Source organism: Schistocerca gregaria, chromosome 2 (assembly GCF_023897955.1).
Source record: "Schistocerca gregaria isolate iqSchGreg1 chromosome 2, iqSchGreg1.2, whole genome shotgun sequence".
NCBI lineage: Eukaryota > Metazoa > Arthropoda > Insecta > Orthoptera > Acrididae > Schistocerca > Schistocerca gregaria.
Window position 1 is genome coordinate 828499285 of NC_064921.1, and position 18813 is coordinate 828518097.

At 43.6% G+C, this 18813-nt stretch overlaps 1 pseudogene; it reads left to right on the forward strand.

The window, feature by feature from the left end:
- Positions 1-18037: 18037 nt before the first annotated feature.
- On the forward strand, positions 18038-18155 carry LOC126337155 (5S ribosomal RNA; annotated as a pseudogene).
- Positions 18156-18813: the final 658 nt, after the last annotated feature.

An 18813-nucleotide genomic window follows, 5' to 3' on the forward strand; every position in this document is an offset into this window, starting at 1 on the left:
GTTCCAACATTTCTACAGAATTCAAACTGATCTTCCCCAAGTTCGGCTTCTACCAGTTTTTTCATTCCGTCTGTAAAGATTTCGTGTTAGTATTTTGCAGCCGTGATATATTAAACTGATATTTCGGTAATTTTCACACCTGTCAGCAACTGCCTTCTTTAGGACTGGAATTATTATATTCTTCTTGAAGTCCGAGGATATTTCGCCTGTCTCTCATATCTTGCTCACCAGGTGGTAGAGTTTTGTCAGGGCTGGCTCTCCCAAGACTATCAGTAGTTCTAATGGAATGTTGTCTACTCCCGGGGCCTTGTTTCTACTTAGGTCTTTCAGTGCTCTGCCAAATTCTTCACGCAATTTCGTGGCTCCTATTTCATCTTAATCTACTTCTACGTCCTCTTCAATGTCCATAACATTGCCTTCAAATACATCGACCTTGTAATAGACCTTCCATCTTCCTGCTTTCCCGTCTTTGCTTAGGACTGGTTTTCCATCTTAGCATTTGATATTCATACAGGTGGTTTTCGTTTCTCCAAAGGTCTCTTTAATTTTCCTGTTGGCAGTATCTATCTTACCCCTAGTGGTGTATGCCTCTACCTCCTTACATTTGCCCTTTAGCCACCATTGCTTAGCCATTTTGCAATTCCTGTTGATCTCTTTTTTGAGACGTTTGTATTCCTCTTCGCCTCTGTCATTTAATGCAATTATATATACTCTCCTTTCAACAGTTGTATTCAATATCTCTTCTGTTACCCATGGATTTGTAGTAGCTCTTGTCTTTTTACCTACTTGATCCTGTGCGGCAGTCAGTATTTCATCTCTCAAAGCTACCCATTCTTCTTCTACTGTATTTACTTCCCCCGTTCTCGTCCATTGATCCCTAATTCTCGCTCTGAAAGTCTCTACAACCTCTGATTCTTTCACTTTATCCAAGTCCCATGTCCTTAAATTCCTACCTTTTTGCTGTTTCTTCAGTTTTAACATCCCTTACAATTTAAAACTTGGTTCCTAAATCTGTGTCTTACCATTATATAAACCACCTGAAATCTCCCCGTGTCTCCAGGTCTCATCCACGTATATAAACTTCTTTCTCAAACCAAGTGTCAGCTATGTTTAAGTTATGCTCTGCGCAAAATTCCATCAGGCGGCTTCCTCATTCATTCCTTATCCGCAGTCCATATTCACCTACTACTTTTCCTTCTCTTCCTTACGCTAATATCGAATTCCAGTCCCTCACGACTATTAAATTTTCGTCTCCCTTAACCATCTGAATAATTTCTTTTATCGCATCATACATTTCTTGAATCTCTTCATCATCTGCGGAGCTAATTGGCATATAAATTTGTACTACTGTGGTAGGCGTGGGCTTCGTATCTATCTTGGCTACTGTAATTCGTACACTATGCCGTTCGCAGTAGATTATCCGCGCTCCTATTTTTTAATTCATTTTTAAATCTACTCCTCCATTACCCCTATTTGATTATGTATTTATAACCCTGTATTCACCTGACCAGAAGTCTTGTGCCTCCTGCCACCGAGCTTCACTAATTCCCACTATATCTAACTTCAGCCTATCCATTTCCCGTTTTAAATTTTCTAACCTACCTTATAGATGAAGGGATCTGATATTCCACGCTCCGATCCGTAGAACACCAGTTTTCTTTCTCCTGATAACGACGTCCTCCTAAGCAGTCCCTACCCGGAGAACCGAATGGGGGACTATTTTACCTCCGGAATATTTTACCCAAGAGGACGCCATCATCATTTAACCATACGCTGAAGCTGCATGCCCTCGGGAAAAATTACGTCTGTAGTTTCCCCTTGCTTTCAGCCGTTCGCAGTACCAGCACCGCAAGGCCGTTTTGGTTAGTGTTACAAGGCCATATCAGTCAATCATCTAAACTGTTTCCCCTCCAGCTACTTAAAAGGCTGCTGCCTCTCTTCGGGAACCACACGTTTGTCTGGACGCTAAACAGATTCCCCTCCGTTGTGGTTGCGCCTACGGTACGGCTGTCTGTATCGCTGAGGCATGGAAGCCTCCCCACAAACTGCAAAGTCCATGGTTCATGGGGTACAGTATGGAACGACTTTATAATGAGCATTTAATAAAGTTATCATCCACGATTTTGAAATGGTAGGCATCACTTTCGCTTTGGGAATTAGGAAGATAAGGCCTTCTGAAAACAATTCTGGGACGACTACGGCACTATGGATTTGTGCTTTGGCAACAAACCTGCCTTTTAATATATAACAAAACTTCATATAAATCTCCAAAAGGGTACCGTCATTAACGGTTGCTGTTCCCTTGGGGCTAACTATTGCCGCGTCCTGCTTGGTTGTCATCTATCGTAAGATGTTTGTTTAAAAGCATTCTGTCATTTCTTGTTAAAACAGGTGGAATTTATTGAACCAAAGGCTGAGTGACAGTGTTATCCATTGGCCCATATTGGCAGGAATTTGCGAAATCTTCGTAAATTACCCTTTTAATTTCTTTTCTCTTCTTGGATTTTACACCAGCATTAGTGACTCACTCCTTTACATAAAGCTTGCCACTCTGTTGTCGTTCTACTTTTAATCGCCATGCCTGCTGCTTATTGTAGAACTTGTGACCACTGGCGTAAAACTTGAAATTATTCCATGTACGAGTATGTACGAGGACGCAGATATCTATCAAAGTTTGGAGCTGAAAACCTTAGTTCGTTCTCGGTTCTTGATCTTTTTCCTGTAGTACGGAACTGAAATCTCCTCCAAGTATTATTTTTCTGCGGTTCTTATATAAAAACAGACACATGTCTTGTCTGTAGAAATTGCTTCGTAGACGTTTATTGTCCGCCCCAGAAGACGACGTCATAAAAAACATAAGCTATCCCTCTCCTGTTCGGCTAGGTGTCAAGGAGCCATCAAACTGGCATTACCATTTGATGTTTCCGAGTCAGTCTGTACTACGACATTGCAGTTAGAAATATTTGCGACAACTTCAGCGCCAATTCTTTGGACAAATGGAATAATGCATTTATTACCTTTTAAGAATCTGATGGCAAAGATTTACCGAATGCTAGTTATTTTATTAACTTATTTACTTATACTGGCCATTCAAACCGCAGCCGGTCCTTGGCCTCATTTATTCCAGCCTTCCACACCTTCCTGTCAGCTGCATATTCATCTCCCAGACTCAGTATCTGCATGTCTCTCATTATATTACCCTTCCATCTTGTTCTCAGCTGTCCTGGTTGCCTCGTTCCTTCGGCTTCTCCATCCATCACTGTCTTTATTACCGTATTCACCCCTCTCCTCTTTAAATATCCGTACCAACTAAGATGGTTTTCCCTCTCACTACGATGTCAGGTAGTGTGTATAATTGTCTGAGTTCTTTGATTTTCCTTATTGTCCACTGTTCATTTTTTATCACTGGTCCATATATTTTCCTCGGTATTTTATTTTCAGAAGTTTCAAAAGTGGTAAGTTTTTATTTTTTAATCTTTTTTAGGGTGCATGATCTTTTGTATAGCTTCTAGACACCTTCCACCCGGCTTGAATTCTGGTTACGATCTCTTATTGTAAAAGTTTTGTTGCTTGATGTTGAAACTGAGGTAAGTGAATGAGTCTGTCATCTGTATTGTTGAGCTCCTGATCATTGGATTGTTTGGTCCTAACTGTGTACTTCTTCCCATTACCGTGAACTTCGTTGTATTTTCATTTATACTTAGACTCAGTTTCTTAGCTTCTTCCATGAGTACAATTCCCATTTTCTCCAAGTCTTCCATTGTCTTTCCTATCAGAACAATACCATCCGCGAAAGCCAGAACATTTATCTTTTTCCCTACAGCGACTTCTGCAGATTCTTGAGTTACTCTTTTCAGGATGGTGTTGAGTTAATGAGCGCCAAACTGAACAGGGTTAGTTATTTTATAAAATAAAAAGTTGGAGTTGTTCAACCTTCGTTTTCACCCTTCAGCACTGGTTATTTGTAATTCCCAAATGTAGTATTATCCCCTATTGTAAGATAATTTTTTAGCACTGTTTCAAAACATTTGAATCGGTAAGAGAATACTGGTGATTTTTTGTAGTGTTCTACCATCTAAGACTTTTAGAGAAAATTAGCAATAGATGGACGTACATAGTTTTATTTCACTATTTAATCTAATATTCTGATTCTATATAACTTGAAACTCAGTAAGTCAAAATTTTCAGTCTTTGTCCGATTTCAACGTTTATTACTGGAAGTAGCAGGAATAAAATAACCAAAAATCGGTTGTTTCAGAAACAGTTTATTTTGAGTAGTTTTAACAGTGAGGCTAGAATGGCGAGGAAGGAAACCAATAAAACCGTAAACCGGTTGCATCAGCCATACTCGCCGTCACTACAGCAGACCCGGGCTGCCGCGCCAGCGTACGTGCTTGTGTCCGCATCCTACCCTCGCACCAGTCGTCGCGAAGTTCAGTTCTGTCCCAGCTGATATGCTCCGCAACACACCCACCACGTCTGCGACTATCCGCTGTAGCTAATGAAAGCACGGTTCCTAACGATCGTCTAACATGACGGCATATGCTTTTTTTTTTTTTTTTTTTGTCAATTCGTACAATCCCGACCCAGCTGGCCATACATCCTCATCCATCCGATTCAAAGTTCCGAGTTCACCCACTTTGCCTCATTACGTCATTCGAAAGGCACGCTATAAACCATCACACGTTTGATACCGAATTCTACGGGCAACATCGTTACATTAGTCGCATTCCGGCCAAGGTGATTATGTTTCCTAGTACCACCAACGCTGGCAATCACTTTGTCCACGTTATCCGCGTTTGGCAGTTTCAAAACAGAGGAGTTTTGAATTAACTCCAACTAAATCGTATTTTGGAATATTAATTTCATTAACTGTCTCGCAGCCGTGGGCGTATATACACGTCCAGCTACGCCGTTCCCCAGGTGTTTTGGGTGCGTGTATGCAAGCAGCATGGCTTTTTCTACAGCGCTACGGACTAAATATGCTTCCTGAGCCTGCGAAGCCGGCCGCTGTGGCCGAGTTGTTCTTGGCTCTTCAGTCCGGAACCGCGCCGCTGCTACGGTCGCAGGTTCGAATCCGGCCTCCGGCAGGGATGTGTGTGATGTCCTTAGGGTAGTTAGGTTTAAGTAGTTTAGGAGACTGATGACCTCTACATGTTAAGTCCCATAGTGAACCATTTGAGCCGGCGATCTCCCACTGCTATGGACGGGTTAATTACATGCCTCAGTGAATGAAAAAAATTCGAACATTTATCATACAACATATTCGCCACATTGCGTGCCTATCATCTGCAAGAGAAATTCTTTTCGATATCTTCAATCGTTGTGAGATATGACATTTGCTATGACCAGCTGATTCGGAAGGACGTGAATGGGAGCATCACACGCTACCGTCGCTGGATATAAAACTTAATTACTCGAGAACGAAATAAGATGTCGTTCTGCTCTCAATTTTATAAAAAAAATTCGATATCTTCTCTGCATTTCATCGCTGCAATGTATGGCTAAAATCAACCGTACACAAACTTTACGAAATGGTTTTTTTACCTCTGCAGTGTTTTACTTAATTTGACGCAGCGCAGTAATTATGGCGTTTAACAAAGAGAAGTATAGTCTTTTATGGAGTGAAGAATCTCAGACTGTTAGATGTGCCAAAACAAAATTTTTTACGTAAAAGTATTCTAAAAATCGGCTGCCGAGTATTTCAGCAGCGGACAAGTCAGCATGAACAGCCAACTATCGTGGGATAGTTCTCTGTCTTCAAGCGTTTGTCTTTTCAGGTTTTATAGCTTCTCCGTGACAATGTCCTCTGGGTCGAACTAACCCATGGCCGTTCAAATGGTTCTAAGCCCTATGGGACTTAACATCTGAGGTCATCAGTCCTCCTAGACTTCGATCTACTTAAACCTAAATAACCTAAGGACATCACACACATCCATGCCCGAGGCAGGATTCGAACCTGCGACCGTAGCAGTCGTGCGGTTACGGACTGAAGCGCCTAGAACCGCTCGGCCACAGCGGCTGGTTGTAATGTTCTGTAATGGAATGCTACCCCAGTACACAGTTTCAGACAGTCAGTAAGTTTCTATAGTTTACTTATTTCTGCAAACAGTTTAATAAAACAATGGGATTATATCGAGAATTTTTAATTATTTAAGTATGTTGTAACCGAGCCTCAATAATACTCTTGCAATTTGAAATCTTACAGGTACTGGCTGACACTTTTACATTGTGATGTGGCACTTCTAAAATTGTACAGTGCTTCTGCTATATCCACAATGTATTGGAAATATTTTACAAATACTTGAGGTGTTAGCCAAACGCCCTAGAAAGGCATGCGAATGTAATAACGCTACTGAATATCAACAAGTTGCAGAAAATACCAATACTAATTAGTCAGATTTATTATTAAACCCACAGATAATAGCGTACCACAAAAAATCATTGACACTGTGGATTAATTAGCCATAGTTCACTGAACTATATTTTTGTTCAAAGAAATGACTCATTAAACAAATGAAAACTACATAGTATGAAATAAAAATTATTCAAGAGAACTATTTTTCAGTTTACACATACAAAATATCTATATTTCAAGTATTTCAAATCAAGTAGAAAATGCTTTTTAAAAAATCTATTTCAAATGCTAAATGAAAATGTATATTTGCATATTATACACTCCTGGAAATTGAAATAATAACACCGTGAATTCATTGTCCCAGGAAGGGGAAACTTTATTGACACATTCCTGGGGTCACATACATCACATGATCACACTGACAGAACCACAGGCACATAGACACAGGCAACAGTGCATGCACAATGTCAGCACTAGTACAGTGTATATCCACCTTTCGCAGCAATGCAGGCTGCTATTCTCCCATGGAGACGATCGTAGAGATGCTGGATGTAGTCCTGTGGAACGGCTTTCCATGCCATTTCCACCTGGCGCCTCAGTTGGACCAGCGTTCGTGCTGGACGTGCAGACCGCGTGAAACGACGCTTCATCCAGTCCCAAACATGCTCAATGGGGGACAGATCCGGAAATCTTGGTGGCAAGGGTAGTTGACTTACACCTTCTAGAGCACGCTGGGTGGCACGGGATACATGCGGACGTGCATTGTCCTGTTGGAAAAGCAAGTTCCCTTGCCGGTCTAGGAATGGTAGAACGATGGGTTCGATGACGGTTTGGATGTACCGTGCACTATTCAGTGTCCCCTCGACGATCACCAGAGGTGTACGGCCAGTGTAGGAGATCGCTCCCCACACCATGATGCCGGGTGTTGGCCCTGTGTGCCTCGGTCGTATGCAGTGAGCGGAAGACGGCCTAACGGTGTGCGGGACTGCAGCCCAGCTTCATGGAGACGGTTGCGAATGGTCCTCGCCGATACCCCAGGAGCAACAGTGTCCCTAATTTGCTGGGAAGTGGCGGTGCGGTCCCCTACGGCACTGCGTAGGATCCTACGGTCTTGGCGTGCATCCGTGCGTCGCTGCGGTCCGGTCCCAGGTCGACGGGCACGTGCACCTTCCGCCGACCACTGGCGACATCATCGATGTACTGTGGAGACCTCACGCCCCACGTGTTGAGCAATTCGGCGGTACGTCCACCCGGCCTCCCGCATGCCCACTATACGCCCTCGCTCAAAGTGCGTCAACTGCACATACGGTTTACGTCCACGCTGTCGCGGCATGCTACCAGTGTTAAAGACTGCGATGGAGCTCCGTATGCCACGGCAAACTGGCTGACACTGACGGCGGCGGTGCACAAATGCTGCGCAGCTAGCGCCATTTGACGGCCAACACCGCGTTTCCTGGTGTGTCCGCTGTGCCGTGCGTGTGATCATTGCTTGTACAGCCCTCTCGCAGTGTCCGGAGGAAGTATGGTGGGTCTGACACACCGGTGTCAATGTGTTCTTTTTTCCATTTCCAGGAGTGTATTTGCATTTCAGATACATGTTGAGAGATTCCACGCCCTCTTTTGCAGATCTTCTCTCATTTTCATCAATTTTATTAATGTTCTATGTCATTTCACTGTAGTAACAGACCGAATAAGGTTATTGTAATGAGAGTATTTGTACTGAGAGCTCAAAAACTACTTTTCACTTGATTCCCCTGCATGTTGGTTTAGTTTCATGGGTGGCCTGTGCGAGGCAAGCATCGGAGGACGCGGCACACGGCATTTCCGGTTGGGGGCTGTACTCCCCTGAATTCTGTGGGGTCGTACAATAGGCTTAAGCGCCTTGCGTAACGACTGACGTCGGTCGAGTTTCGCCTATTCTATGCAGGGCCAAATGACTTGCAAGACTTCTGAGTGTCGCCGCAGTTTATGTGTTTACCGTTCCAGCGCGTCCCGAACGAAGATTCCTGGCACCGACTGACTACATTGTCCTGTTGATTCGGAGAAAACTTGTGGACTGTGCCCTGCTGGGTCTGGTACCGGATGGCCGGTGATGCAGGCAGGTTGTTTTCGCAGCTGGTCAAACGGCAAATTCAGTGCCCTCAGCTGAATAGCAGGGCCATTATTGGTCAATTTAAACTTAGGCTAGTTGAAATCATAAAGCCCTGCTTGAAATTGGAGGGAACGGTCGCTATTGGCACGAATGATGTTCTGAGACAGTGTGGGAGAACTGAATGGCGCCTACATCATCAGGACGCTGCCTACCGATGATGTGCTGCAGGTTTCAGTACTGGTACAGTATTTTGCGGCTCCAGCATTATAGGACCGTTTCAATTTTATACTGAATCCCTCAGCAGCACGCGCATTCGCTTTGCTACAAGTCCACCTTGCTTGTTTCTCCATGTGATCCCATTTGAGCTCTCACTACTAATTGCGATACTGCTATATAGCTGGGAGATTAATATTTGATTCATTAGGACCTCCAGTCATTATCGTCAGTCTATTGCATCACAAAGAGTAGGAGCCCCTTGTTCCCAAATTGGCTCTGAGCACTATGCGACTTAACTTGTGAGGCCATCAGTCGCCTAGAACTTAGAACCTAACTAACCTAAGGACATCACACAAATCCATGGCCGAGGCAGGATTCGAACATGCGACCGTAGCGGTCGCTCGGTTCCAGACTGTAGCGCCTAGAACCGCACGGCCACTCCGGCCGGCTCCCTTGTTCTCGAGCCAACTCTTATTCTCATAATATTTCAGTATACCCTATCCTTTAACCTACTGTGTGTGTCAACAATCATGTGCATTTATGCTCTGACATATAATATATCTCATAGTGATATTTAATCTGCATATCATTTCGCACATTTCCTATTGTTATTATGATAAAGTTCTCTTTTTTTGAGTAGATTACGATTTTTATTAAATTATTGTGAGTGTGCACTCCTTATTTTACCAACTAGCAGGGTTCACCATCATTTCCGTTACCGTTGCGCGCATAATTAATTAGCTGGTAGATACGGAGGGGGTCGAGTGCATTGAAACGTCCTCTTTGAACAATTATACAGGACTGTGCTTAAACTGACACACAATATTTTTTTAGCGCAACGCAATCTGACTTTCAGTAATCCCTACAAGAGGATGGCCCTGACTAAATTAACCTATACGTTTCACAAATCACTTGCCTCACAAAAATCTCCGTTACTCGAACTACTGCAATACAGCGAGCACCACTACTGCCAGCTAAATAAAAGATTCAAACTACTGAAGGCACTAACTACTGATAGGGATAGTTAGCAAATGAAAGATTTTAATAGAGAACAAACAATGTATTCACCTTAATATCATCAAAAGTCATAATATATATAGCAGTTCATGACATCCAGTTTTACAAATTTCAAAACTCCGTCATTTCTCTCCCCACATCCACCACTGCTGGCGGCTCACCTCCAACTGCGCAACGCTACGCGCTATTCACATCCATCTGCCCAACACTACAATGGCAGACAACAATGCAAACTAGCCACAGACTGCACACAGCACAGACAGTGATTTTTCATACAGAGCGCTACGTGGCGTTACCAATAAGAAAACCTAAACAGCCTACTTACAGCATGTCTCGTTGTCATGCAAGATTCGTCTGAATTAAAGAGGTACAAACTCTTTTCCACCCCGGCACCTCGTAATGTATTTCACATAAATCACATCTCTGCCTGTAACAGGAGCTGTGGAACGCCCTGACTATTTTACTTACCCTGTAACGTGTTCGCATCGCCACCTGGCAGCATTCAGTCGCTTCAGTGGATAGTGGACGTGTTGTTTTCGCTCACCTGTATACTTCATTTGTGTCGCAGCATTTTCCTAAGACTCGTCTCCTTTCAGTTCTTGAAAGCCAACAATGTTTCAGGGTGATGACAGTGTCCGCGCAGACGAAGAGTGATTCCGGACCGGTAACGGCGAGAGGTGTTTACGAGGCGGCCACTTGGCATTCATGGGCGCGCCGATGCCAGCGCCGGGACGAGGAGCCGGCTGGCCATTTGAGGGCGGGGAGGCGGGGCGGCGGCTAAGCGCTGCGGCCCGTGGGCGGCGTTGTCACCTCGTAAAGCTGCCGCCGCCGTCAGCCGCGGTCGCCGTCACCCCGGCATTAATTACGGCGGCGTCGCGCGCCAGATGGCCGCCGATACCACGGCTATTAGCTCGGCCCGGAATGCTAAGAGCCGCCGCTAATAACTATTGAAATAATGAAGGGAAAATCGATTAAGGCGCCTTACGTCGCGCCACACTGTTTATATTTTCTTTACTCGGCGAGCGTGTCAGGTCCGTACGCACTTGTTTACGTCCACGGCGTGCCTACTGACACGAGAACAGCGTCTAAGAATGACACGCAAGAACCGCGAAGAGCAATGATGCGTAGGGTGTATAAAAACTGGACTACAAAGAAATGTCTATACACGAAACTTGCAAGCGTCTAGTATCAATCCCTCCCTCCCCCACCTCCTCCTCCTCTCTCACTTGCGAGTCGAGAGCTCGCAATCGAAGTCATTTTGGACCGTGTGTCAAGTCAAGGTAGCTGACAAAACAATTACGAAGTGCCCTCTTCTAGATCTACATCTACATCTACATCCATACTCCGCAAGCCACCTGACGGTGTGTGGCGGAGGGTACCTTGAGTACCTCTATCGGTTCTCCCTTCTATTCCAGTCTCGTATTGTTCGTGGAAAGAAGGATTGTCGGTAAAACTCTTTGTGGGCTTTAATCTCTCTCATTTTATCCTCGTGGTCTCTTCGCGACATATACGTAGGAGGGAGCAATATACTGCTTGACTCTTCGGTGAAGGTATGTTCTCAAAACTTCAACAAAAGCCCGTACCGAGCTACTGAGCGTCTCTCCTGCAAAGTCTTCCACTGGAATTTATCCATCGTCTCCGTAACGCTTTCGCGATTACTAAATGATCTTGTAACGAAGCGCGCTGCTCTCCGTTGGATCTTCTCTATCTCTTCCATCAACCCTAAGTGGTACGGATCCCACACTGCTGAGCAGTATTCAAGCAGTGGGCGGACAAGCCTACTGTAACCTACTTCCTTTGTTTTCGGATTGCATTTCCTTAGGATTCTTTCAATGAATCTCAGCCTGGCATCTGCTTTAACAACGATCAACTTTATATAATCATTCCATTTTAAATCACTCCTAATGCGTACTCCCAGATAATTTATGGAATTAACTGCTTCCAGTTGCTGACCTGATATATTGTAGCTAAATGATAAGGGATCTTTCTTTCTATGTATTCGCAGCACATTACACTTGTCCACACTGAGATTCAATTGCCATTCCCTGCACCATGCGTCAGTTCGCTGCAGATCCTCCTGCATTTCAGTACAATTTTCCGTTGTTACAACCTCTCGATATACCACAGCATCATCCGCAAAAAGCCCCAGTGAATTTCCGATGTCATCCACAAGGTCATTTATGTATATTGTGAATAGCAACGGTCCTACGACACTCCCCTGCGGCACACCTGAAATCACTCTTACTTCGGAAGACTTCTCTCCATTGAGAATGACATGCTGCGTTCTGTTATCTAGGAACTCCTCAATCCAATCACACAATTGGTCTGATAGTCCATATGCTCTTACTTTGTTCATTAAACGACTGTGGGGAACTGTATCGAAGTTCGTCGCGTTGTAGAGAGTAAAAAAGAGAAGCTCCGCATTCTGGCCCTAGACGAGCCACTAGGGCCCGACATTGGATGCGGTGTGGAGAGGCATGTGGTCAGCACTCCGCTCTCGTGGTCGGGTTTGTTGACTTTGGGACAATGGTGCGCCCTCTTTCGATACATGCATCAGAAACTAGAGCAGAAACGAAAAGTATAAAACAGAAATTAGCGGCAGTGGAAATGAATGTACCAAGATAAACCAAGGAGTTACCATGTGCAATAAAATAACAAAGTGTCGATAAGGAAACAGCGTTGAATACAAAACATAAATAAATAGATGCAGACAAGATAAAGAAATTAGAAGGATCATGTGGAAAGGATGGACCCTTCAAGACTAGCTAAAATTTGTAAACATGAACCGCTGTAAGCGAAACGACTACCCAGACGACCACGGAAGAGATGGGACAGCATTTCGTCCAGTACATGCACAAACTGTGGCAGTGTAAGAGGGTTAACCTTAGTCAGTAGTAGAAGAAGAAAAATAAGAAGAAGGATCTCTACTAATCGATCGGTAGTTCCACAGTTGGCCTCACATATCCTCGCGCCAAGTAACAATCGCTGACAGAAGAAAAATAAGAAGAAGGATCTCTACTAATCGATCGGTAGTTCCACAGTTGGCCTCACATATCCTCGCGCCAAGTAACAATCGCTGGCAGTACCGGGAATCGTAACCGGGTCCTTTGCAGGACAGTCTGCCGCGTTGACACTTCAGCTGCGGATGCTCACAGCTGGCCAATGTGGCAGAGTGGTTCTAGGTGCTACAGTCTGGACTACAAAGAAGTGTCTTTGCACGAAACTTGTGAGCGTCTAGTATCAATCCCTACCGCCGCCGCCCCCCCCCCCCCCCCCCCACTCATCCTCTTCTCTCGCTTGCAAGTCGAGAGCTCGTAATCGAAGTCATTTTGGACCGTGTGCCAAGTCAAGGTAGCTGGCGACAAAACAATTACGAAGTGACCACTTCGTCGCGTTGTAAAGGGTAAAAAAGAGAAGCTCTGCATTCTGGCCCTAGACGAGACACTAGTGCCCGACATTGGATGCGGTGTGGAGAGGCATGTGGTCAGCACTCGGCTCGTGGTCGGGTTTGTTGACTTTGGGACAATGGTGTGCCCTCTTTCGACTCATGCATCAGAAACTAGAGCAGAAACGAAAAATATAGAACAGAAGTTAGCGGCAGTGGAAATGGATGTACTGAGATAAATACAAGGAGTTACCATGTGGAATAAAACAACGTAGTGTCGATAAGGAAACAGCGTTGAATACGAAGCATAAATAAATGGATGCAGACAAGAAAAAGAAATTAGAAGGATCATGTGGAAAGGATGGACCCTTCAAGACTAGCTAAAATTTATAAACATGAATCAGTATAAGGGAAACGATTACCCAGACGACAAAGGAAGAGATGGGACAGCACTTCGTCCAGTACCTCCACAAACTGTCCAAGATGTTACTCCAGGCGGGTGTAAAAATAAATGTGCGCAACGGAAAATAATAAACACTGAAATTAGGATTTGGACCTGTATGACTACCCCCTTAAGCAGATCTTAGGATCTCTTAATGCTCTTTTTAACATATAAATTACAATCTAAACATAAATGAATGATGAAGGCAACTGATACTACTGAATGATAAACGTGGTTGTTCAAAATATATTTATTATAGATTAAAATCAACCCTTTAAGAACAACTTTCTATATTTCCTAACTAAAACTGTTAATAAATTGCCCTACTCTGCCCTTATTATGACTGCGTGGTCTAATGTCACTAACGCGAAATGGATGACGACATCTACGTGCCGAACACTAGAAGACACTACTTTCAGAGATGATCTACGGTGGTATGGAACCTCAGTGGAAATAAACTAATGTCATCATCGCTGTCCTTTAAAGCCCCAAATAAGCCGAAGCAATCAGCGATATGCCATTGTGTACTGCGTCTGGTGCGTCGGGCGTCGGTTTGCCGGTTCTCGAACATGTCCGAAAGAACAGATACCATCTTAGTTAAGGCTCACCGGCCACTTGACCATCTTCTTCCTCTGTGCGAATGCACAGACAGTGCCCGAACTCTTACGGGAATCGGCAACGCGCCGCGAGTAATGGGTATAATGGGCGGCGGCACTACGAATGTAGTGCGGGACAATACGTTGAGAATGTGGGCTTCGCGGGAGGCGTGCCAGAGATAAATCCCTTTCAGTTGAGCTATCTTCTTTGTCCTCGGTGGCTACGACGGATAGAGCGTCTGCCATGTAAACAAGAGGTCCCGGGTTCGAGTCCCGGTCGGGGCACACATTTTCATCTGTCCCCGTTCACGTATGGCGACGCCTGTAAGCAGCTAAGGGTGTTCATTTCATTGTAAATACATCTCAAAGATAAAATCTGTTCAAATTTCCGGCGTGTCGTATGAGAGTGGCGCTGGTAGCTCCGCTATGAGGATGCAAATCAGGTTTCCTTTGCATGCACTCTGTACCGGTCGTGAGCGTTAGTTGCCTTTGAGACTGGACGTAATGAGTTCATGTTAGTCAACAATGCCATTAAGGTGACAAAGACGCCATTGTCTACAACTAACTGAGTTTGAACGAGGTCGTGTAATTGGACTACGACAAACTGAATATTCCTTCTGCGATATTACAGGAAGACTACGCAGGGATGTATCCACTGCACATGAATGCTGGCAGCAGTGGTCACGAGAATGTACGGTCGCAAGAAGAGCGGGCTCCGGACGGCCACATGGCACTACCGAAAGGGAAGACCATCGTACTCGGCGTATGGCTCTGGCGCATCGCGCTGCATCTGGAGCAGCGATCTGAGCAGCTGTTGACACCACAGTGACACAATGAACTGTTAAAAATTGGTTATTGTGACGTCTCCTGGCAAGACATTTGTAAAATCTGTGTAATTTATGTAAAAACTTTTATCTGTGTTCTTATATTTCATTTCTGTATGAACAGTTATCGATTATGTGGATTCTGTATAAAAGAAATAATTGTTTTGCATTTTTATGTTTGCATAATATTAAGTTTGTCAATTTTGGAAATAACGTCTATGGTTGGCGAGTGTGGAAACTGACGCAAACAATAATAATTAAAAATATAACAAATATATATATATATATATATATATATATATATATATATATATATATATATATATATATATATATATATATGCATGAGATAGAACCAGTCACGGATACCATGAGAAAGAAGAGAATATCATTTTTTGCCCATCTATTGAGAACACCTGAAGACAGATTAATACGCAAAATTTTGGAGAAACTCTGGAAACAAAAACAACAACCTGCCTGGAAAAAGGAAATAAAAGAAGACATGAAAGAACTAGACATAACGCTGGAGAACTTGAAAACCAAATCAAAACAAGTAAATAAATTAAACAATAGAAATATTAGATTCTTGCAAAACAAAGATCGGATAGAAGGAAGAAATACTGGAAAGCCAAGAAGGAAAAAACAATGAGAAATCTTAGGAAGACCGGAAAGAAATTGACTGAAGTGGTCCAATGAGGCCGTAAAAGCACAATAATAATAATAATAATAATTTGCATATAAAATTGGTTATAAAATAGTGGAGCCTTTTACAATACTGTCTCTGTCTTCTCGTAGCCGTGAATGTTGCAAGGGCGTGTGACGCTCTCTCGAACTCTTAGGTCGCTTTCATTTGTTTTTTAATCGACAAAGACGCCATTGGGTGTATACTTTGAATGTTATCTTAATTCTGAATATAGAAATTGTTAAAAATACTTGTAATAATTTGTAGCTCGCTTGCCCAGTATTTCATCCCACATTTTTAAACCTTTTATGCGAATTTAGCTTTTTTTTGTGACGCAGTGCTGCGCCACGATCGCGAGAGCCGCTGCCGAGGCAAATTCAAACTATAATTGAATGAAAGCAGTTTTCCCGCAACTAAGCTGGCAGGTAACTGTACATTAACATTATTTCTTTCAGCTTCCCGGAGACCACAGAGGAGAATTGCAGATTTTGTTATGTCATTTTCAGATGAACGTGGGCAACTGCTAGTACCATATTAGTGACGTAAAAAATTTACGTAAATCAGAGAGTTAAAACTTTACTTATGTGAGATCAAAGACTGCTGTGATGAAATCTGGTATGGATAAAAATATTAAAATCATTTTCATTCTTAGTTTCATGCTCTCGTGTTAGCCATGGCAATCAATAGTGTTCAAATATTAAAAAAATCCACTGCAGCTTTTATGTTTGGCAAACATTGCATACTGTAACTTCTGTGCCTGTAATAAGAGTAAATTTTCAGTGCATTTCTAAGACTAAAGTAGAGAAAGACATCTTTCATTTCGTAATCAGTTACAGTAATGATACAGTGTTTCATTTCTAACAAGCCAGATCAGGCTTATAAGATCATAGTTTTGCAAATTTAAGATCATACATTCACAGCAGGAAATCTTTTAGTGTTGTGCGTATCCCCACATAATAGATCAGAGTTCATAAAGTTAAATTTTCAACTACTGGAACCAGTGGTGAGAGCTGCATTTTATCTTTTGTGTTTGCAACGATAGTCAACATGGGGTTTATTTAAAGTGCTATGCCATATAAACTCTATTATAGCCAAAGATTATAAAAGTTCATTTCATGTTTTTCTTACTACCAAGCAAACAAATAAAATTCTTTTACATTCAGCCATTGTACACAGTCAACATGCCTGCAGCCACATCCTTCCCCCTTCAGTGTCACTCCCTCTAAGGAGACTAGTGACATTTTGCTCCTCAGTGCTTCTCCCCCGTGTCCTCTGTTTGCACATCAACTGTACCCCTCCTTCCTTGAGTATGCACGATATGGATGTGGCAGTGATTACTAACAGTACTTGTCACAAGACTAGTACTGTGACGCTGCCACCCATACACCATGTGGCTCACTGCTTCACCCCTAAGAAACTTCAGCACACAAAGGCAGCTGTCAAGGAGCTACTAGACGCAGGCATTATCAACCACTAAGACAGCGACTGGTCTCCCCCCCCCCCCCCCCCCCCCCATGGACTTCATCCTCGAAAAAGATGGTTCATTTCATTTGTGTGGGAGCTACAGAACTCTGAGCGCTCGCATCATTATGGACAACTGCCTATTCCCACACATACAGGGCTTCACTCAACTACTCAATGGCGCACAACTGTTCACTGTACTTGCTTGTCGCAGAGCTTACCCTCAAATTCCCATGTTCAAAGAAGACACACCTAAGAATGCACTCGTCACCCCTTTCGGACTTTTTGAGTACTGTTTTATGTCTTATGGCTTCAAGAATGTGGCCCAATCATTGCAATGATTTATTGATTCTTTATCATTCAGCCTTTCATTTATTATGCCTACCTTGATGACATCCTGATCTTCCACTCTCTGTCAAAGAATGCAAACGACATCTGTCCCAAGTCCAGTCCAAACTCCATGACAATGGTGTCAAAGTCAGTCATGAAAAGCCACAACTAACTTCTGACAGTATTACTTTCCTAGGCTATACTGTTTTTCTTCTGAATACTTCTGACTGTCTCCGGGCCAGACGCCCTGTGACATGCACTTCACTGACCCCAAACCACAGCCATTCGCGACCGAGTGCTCATTAGCGGGTAGGGTGGAGGTCTTGGTGATTTCCAACAGGTTAACGATCGTCCATGTACCGCTGCCCTAACCCAACATACTCTACAGAGTGTCAACAAGTTGCCTTGGCCTGCTCGATCACCGTATCTGTCTCCAATCGAACACATATGGGGCACTAGCTGACAACTAAAGCGTCATCCACAATCCGCTTGATTGGCCCTGTATTGACCGACCAAGTGCACTCTGTCCTACAAACTGACACCCAGCACCTGAACAAGGGATGCACGTTTGCATCCTTGTACTCAACATTCTGTTGATAAACCGGTCATTAATGTGTCAGCTTTTCACATTCGCGGCAACGGCCTTGCCGCATTGCATACACCGGTTCCCGTCAGATCACCGAAGTTAAGCGCTGTAGGGCGTGGCCGGTACTTGGATGGGTGACCGTCCGGGCTGCCATGCACTGTTGTCATTTTTCGGGGTGCACTCAGCCTCGTGATGCCAATTGAGGAACTACTCGACCGAATAGTAGCGGCTCCGGTCACAGAAAATCATCGTAACGACCGGGAGAGGGGTGTGCTGACCACACGCCCCTCCTATCCGCATCCTCAGCCGAGGATGACACGGCGGTCGGATGGTCCAGATGGGTCACTTGTGGACTGAAGACGGAGTGCTTTTCACATTTGCAATGGCGTATCTCGCGCTTACATTAACCTGTGAACGCAATGCCAATCAGTTAAGTACGTTACCTGGACAAACGTATTTCCAAAATTTCATTATTCTACACTAATGATTTTTCCGTCAGTGTACTTTCTCTAATCGTTTTTTTCATATATCTGTGTCCTTACTCGCATAATATTTGATGAATGTTTTTTGATCTCAGTGAATGTTTCCCAGTCTCTTCTCCTTTTTTCAGAATTCCAGTTCTTCCAGGCTGTTGATCTACGCTCTATCGCTTCGTCACATATATTACTGCATCACCTACGTTTCCTTCTTCTTTGTGGTTGCTATAGTTTTTTCACCTTTTCTATCATTGTTTCTCCGATCTCACCCCAGTTTTCAATCTTCTTTGTGCGAAGATTTTTAACGAATTTGTTTCTGTTTTCTGACAGAAAGTTTGTGTTAGTTCT